This window comes from Ovis aries, chromosome 19, assembly GCF_016772045.2.
Source record: "Ovis aries strain OAR_USU_Benz2616 breed Rambouillet chromosome 19, ARS-UI_Ramb_v3.0, whole genome shotgun sequence".
Classification (NCBI taxonomy): Eukaryota; Metazoa; Chordata; class Mammalia; order Artiodactyla; family Bovidae; genus Ovis; species Ovis aries.
In genome coordinates, this window is record NC_056072.1 from 26,998,483 (window position 1) to 27,004,832 (window position 6,350).

A 6,350-nucleotide genomic window follows, 5' to 3' on the forward strand; every position below is an offset into this window, starting at 1 on the left:
AAATCTGTAATCTCTGATAAAAATGTGCAAAACCAAAGATAGTTTTTATTTTTTATTTTGGAAAGCTTTTTGCAAATAGTGTCTCCTATCTTTACCACCTACCTATATTTCTACAGGTAAATAGATAGTACTGTCTCTGCTTCACAACCTGAAAGCAAATGAGTGATCTAGGTCACATAGCTAATTAGAAAATCTAAGCATAATGACCAGGATTCCACTTTGTTTCCTCTAAAGAATAAGTCATTGCTGAAACCTTGTGTTGATAAGACATATTTAGGGGGAAAAAGTCAAATTTAACTTATGGTATGAGAAAACAGTAAAACTTAACTTGCAAACAAATGCATAATAAGTCCCAGTGTGCTGAGCTGTCTAATATATATATTGTGCTGAATTCTTGACAGGTATATATTCTGCAAGGGAGGTTTTGGCATCAATATTAGATACTTGAACTAGTTTAGATAAAAAGGGAGTTAGTTGGGAAAACTTAAAACTGTGCAATAGTCAAAACCTCTTCATAATTGTACTCTAACATTTCCACTTCCATATGGGTATAATCTGAATCTTCCAAAACCAATGCCAACATGGAAATAATTTTTTGATCAGAATGTTACTACATCAGCTTTGTTGATTCAACAGTACAGAGAATTTTTTAACCTGTGTGTATCTGTTGACTTTAAGGGTGTCATCTGGTATGGATCAGTTGTAATTTATAAATCTTTTTAATTGAAATTGTGAGATCAATCCTTTATGGAAGAGTGAAGAAACTTATGGCAAAATTCAATTTTGGTAAAAAGATTTTATTATTATTTTTTCAGTCAACTAAAACTAAAATTTAAGTAGATATATCTAAATCAGTATCAGTGAAATAGCTATTAAGATCTCTAACTCTCTTAATTACTACTGGAAATTTTGATGCTATTTTTATATAAACAAATTTATTTTAATGATACCATTATATTGTTATTTCAAATTCTCTCATCATAGCTTTCCAAAATTTTCCAGCTCTTAATAGTTTAAATTAATGGCATATTTTATTCTTATTTAAACTCAAATTTTAATAATGTATGTTTCATTTGTGTTATAACTTCAGAAATGAAAGCAAAAGATAAAATAAGTTAATATTTATAAAGAAACCCCTGGAAAGTGTTAATTTAAATATTAAGCATATTTATATTATTGCACGATAAAGTTTTTTCTTTTATTGTACAGCTTGTAATTTTCACTAAAACATATCATTGTCATAGAAAAAAAATTTAAATTATACTTAAAATTGGTTTCATAAAAAAGAAAAAACATGATTTTATTTCTTAAATGAAAAAGATTAAAGCAGACAGTGGACCAGGAAAGGAGTAACTGAGATTTTATATAACACGGTAAAGGCCTCCTTGACATGGTGACGTTTGAGCAGAGACTAAATGAAGCAGTAGAGCCATACAGCAAGAAGAGTGTTGGAAGAGGCTTCCAGGTGAGGGCAGAACAGAAGGCGCCAGAGAGGCAGCATGCTTTCAAGTAATATTTATCAGAACCTACTGTGTATACATATATGTTTTTTCCATGCTCTTACAGTACCAAACAGCTAAAACTCATGTTTGCAACCCTCAAGGAATTTTAACTCGAGCCAGGGGAGAGCTCTGAGAAATAGAAAATAATTAAAAAACAATTCAAAACAATTTCGGTTACACAAAAGAATCTATACATATTTTTAAAATCATCTATCCCACTTAATCTAGGATATAAAAGACAGATTTTATATTATTAGGTGATACTAAACTTGAGATATTTATTCTACTATAATCAGAAGCCATTTGTTGTTTGTATTTACATCTTCAATATGAGTCAAGATTAAAAGTCTATGCTTTGTCTATAATTTTACTTTTAAAACTAAATTACATGTCCTGTTACAGAAATATAAAAGCAGATCCTAAAATTGTAAATTAATTCTGACAAATCTGTCAGTAGAGTCTAAAATATCAAAACAATGAAGTTTCAGAATGCTCTTTAGACCTCTTTAGATGTTGCTATATATATAAAAAAATTTAATGTATTTTTAAAATAAATACTGTTCTGTTTTGCTGCACTATGACACACCAGTTAACCTGTGTGCCAGCATTTTTTATTATGTGCCAAATTTATTTCTGCTACAATTGAGGAGCTACCTTCTTATGGATACATGTGCTAGATGGAATATTTGGTTGATCAAAATACAGGAAACCATGGAGAGTGGAATATTATAATATTAAGTGAGCATTGTATAAAGCCCTTCCTGAAAAAAAGATCACACAATTATTAGATCAGAAAGAACTCTGACTTGGGATAAAGATGGTAATTGTTGGCTTAGTAAGTAGCTGGAAACAGAGGAATCCGCGGTAAAAAAACTGGGTCCAATTCAGTCTCCCTTCAAGCGTATAACTGATACTCTCAGGCTTGCCTCTAACGTAAGTAACTGAAAACCAATGGACAACCATATGTCAAATTCTCTGAGTAACAAGTGAACAGTTAAATTCTATAAAGCTTCACTACTCATTCAACAAATATTTCATGTACAAGCCTAGGAAAAGCAATTATAAATAAGTCAGATATCATCTCTGCCTCAACAAGCCCTCTAATTTAGTAAAAATAAAAGCAAATAAGAGCATTATTGTAAGAATGCTCACTGGCAGCTATGCTGAAACTGGAATGATACAGAGATGAGCATAGTCCCTGAGCAGAAATGACATATAAATTCATGAAGTGTCCTATATTTTTAAAAACACAGCTCTCAAAAAATATAAAAGTTAATATTAAAAGTGTGTGGATATTTGCTCAGTTGCTTATTTGTGTCCAACTTTTTGTAACCCCATGGATTGTAACCAACCAGGCTTCTCTGTCAATGGAATTCTCCAGGGGTTTTTCCCCACCCAGGGATTTAATCCGTGTCTGCCACATTGCAGGCAGATTTTTTTTACCATCTAAGCCATCAGGGAAGCCCCAAAATATACTTAGGTCAAGTGTTTTATATATTATGAGACTTTTAATTTTTGTGTTTAGAACATTTACAGATTATGTAATTACTGATGTATTTGGATCTAACCACTCCTGTACTCTTGCCTGGAAAATCCCATGGATGAAGGAGCCTGGTAAGCTGCAGTCCATTGGGTTGCTAGGAGTCGGACACGACTGAGTAACTTCACTTTCACTTTTCACTTTCATGCATTGGAGAAGGAAATGTCAGCCCACTCCAGTGTTCTTGCCTGAGGAGTCCCAGGGACAGGGGAGCCTGGTGGGCTGCCATCTATGCAGTTGCACAGAGTCAGAGACGACTGAAGCAACTTAGCAGCAGCAGCAGCAGCAGCAGCAGCTACCAGTATTTGTTTTCAATGTCTCGGTTTCTGTCTCCCTATTTTAATGTTTGGCATTGCCTTTCTTTGGGATTGGAAAGAAAACTGACCTTTTCCAGTCCTGTGGCCACTGCTGAGTTTTCCAAATTTGCTGGCATATTCAGTGCAGCACTTTGACAGCATCATCTTTCAGGATTTGAAATAACTCAACTGGAATGCCATCACCTCCACTAGCTTTGTTCGTAGTGATGCTTTCTAAGGCCCACTTGACTTCACATTCCAGGATGTCTGTCTAGATGAGTGATCACACCATTGTGATTATCCAGGTCGTGAAGATCCTTTTTGTACAGTTCTTCTGTGTATTCTTGCCACCTCTTCTTAATATCTTCTGCTTCTGTTAGGTCCATACCATTTCTGTCCTTTATAGAGCCCATCTTTGCATGAAATGTTCCCCTTGGTATCTCTAATTTTCTTGAAGAGATCTCTAGTCTTTCCCATTCTATTCTTTTCCTCTATTTCTTTTGCATTCATCGCTGAAGAAGGCTTTCTTATCTCTTCTTGCTATTCTTTGGAATTCTGCATTCAGATGCTTATATCTTTCCTTTTCTCCTTTGCTTTTCACTTCTCTTCTTTTCACAGCTATCTGTAAGGCTCCCCAGACAGCCATTTTGCTTTTTTGCATTTCTATTCCATGGGGATGGTCTTGATCCCTGTCTCCTGTACAATGTCATGAACTTCATTCCATAGTTCATCGGGCACTCTATCTATCAGATCTAGGCCCTTAAATCTATTTCTCACTCCACTGTATAATCATAAGGGATTTGATTTAGGTCATACCTGAATGGTCTAGCGGTTTTCCCTACTTTCTTCAATTTAAGTCTGAATTTGGTAATAAGGAGTTCATGATCTGAGCCACAGTCATACGTGAACAGTGAACTTCCTGATGTTCAAGCTGGTTTTAGAAAAGGCAGAGGAACCAGAGATAAAATTGCCAACATCCACTGGATTGTGGAAAAAGCAAGATAGTTGCAGAAAACATCTATTTCTGCTTTACTGACTATGCCAAAGCCTTTGACTGTATGGATCACAATAAACTGTGGAAAATTCTGAAAGAGCTCGAAAAACCAGATCACCTGACCTGCCTCTTGAGAAATCTGTATGGAGGTCAGAAAGCAACAGTTGGACCTGGACATGGAACAACAGACTGGTTCAAAATAGGAAAAGGAGTATGGCAAGGCTGTGTATTGTCACCCTGCTTATTTAACTTATATGCAGAGTACATCATGAGAAACGCTGGACTGGAAGAAACACAAGCTGGAATCAAGATTGTCAGGAGAAATATCAATAACCTCATATATGCAGATGACCTCAGATATGCAAATGACACCACACTTATGGCAGAAAGTGAAGAGGAGCTAAAAAGCCTCTTGATGAAAGTGAAAGAGGAGAGTGAAAAAGTTGGCTTAAAGCTCAACATTCAGAAAACGAAGATCATGGCATCCGGTCCCATCACTTCATGCGAAATAGATGGGGAAACAGTAGAAACAGTGTCAGACTTTCTTTTGGGGGGCTCCAAAATCACTGCAGATGGTGACTGTAGCCATGAAATTAAAAGACGCTTACTCCTTGGGAGAAAAGTTATGACCAACCTAGATAGCATATTCAAAAGCAGAGATATTACTTTACCAACTAAGGTCCATCTAGTCAAGGCTATGGTTTTTTCCTGTAGTCGTGTATGGATGTGAGTGTTGGACTGTGAAGAAGGCTGAGCACCGAAGAATTGATGCTTTTGAACTGTGGTGTTGGAGAAGACTCTTGAGAGTCCCTTGGACTGCAAGGAGATCCAACCAGTCCATTCTGAAGGAGATCAGCCCTGGGATTTCTTTGGAAGGAATGATGCTAAAGCTGAGGCTCCAGTACTTTGGCCACCACATGCGAAGAGTGGACTCATTGGAAAAGACTCTGATGCTGGGGAGGGATTGGGAGCAGGAGGAGAAGGGGACGACCGAGGATGAGATGGCTGGATGACATCACTGACTCGATGGATTTGAGTCTGAGTGAACTCCAGGAGATGGTGATGGACAGGGAGGCCTGGCATGCTGCGATTCATGGAGTTGCAAAGGGTCAGACATGACTGAGTGACTGAACTCAACTGAACTGATTTTAACCTTTCCTGTCATCTTTTCAATTTTTTAAGATATATTTTGGTATCTGGTATTAATGTAACTTTTCTCTGTATGTGCACATGTCTAGAATTTCTTTCTATTCTTAAAAGGACACCAGTTCTTCTGAGAGGGTTCCACTCTAATGACTTTCAGTTCAGTTCAGTTGCTCAGTCGTGTCCGACTCTTTGTGACCCCATGAATTGCAGCACACCAGGCCTCCCTGTCCATCAACAACTCCCAGAGTTCACAAAACTCATGTCCATCGAGCCCGTGATACCATCCAGCCATCTCATTCTCTGCCGTCCCCTTCTTCTCCTGCCCCCAAACCCTCCAGGCATCAGAGTCTCTTCCAGTGAGTCAACTCTTCGCATGAGGTGGCCAAAGTACTGGAGTTTCAGCTTTAGCATCATTCCTTCCAAAGAACACCCAGGACTGATCTCCTTAGGAATGATCTCCTTTAGAATGGACTGGTTGCATCTCCTTGCAGTCCAAGGGACTCTCAAGAGCCTTCACCAAAACCACAGTTCAAAAGCATCCATTTTTCGGTGCTTAGCTTTCTTTCTAGTCCAACTCTCACATCCATACATGACCACAGGAAAAACCATAGCCTTGACTAGACAGAACTTTGTTGGCAAAGTAATGTCTCTGCTTTTTAGTATGCTCTCTAGGGTGGTCATAACTTTCCTTCCAAGGAATAAGCATCTTTTAATTTCATGCCTGCAGTCAATATCTGCAGTGATTTTGGAGCCCAAAAAATAAAGTCTGACACTGTTTCCACCATTTCCCCATCTATTTTCCATAAAGTGATGGGACCAGATGCCATGATCCTTAGTTTTCTGAATGTTGAGCTTTAAGCCAACTTTTTCAC

The 6,350-nt window shown here is 37.5% G+C and overlaps 1 pseudogene; it reads left to right on the plus strand.

Annotated features, from left to right (window-relative positions):
* Window positions 1–2,646: 2,646 nt before the first annotated feature.
* On the plus strand, window positions 2,647–2,745 carry LOC114109474 (U6 spliceosomal RNA; annotated as a pseudogene).
* Window positions 2,746–6,350: the final 3,605 nt, after the last annotated feature.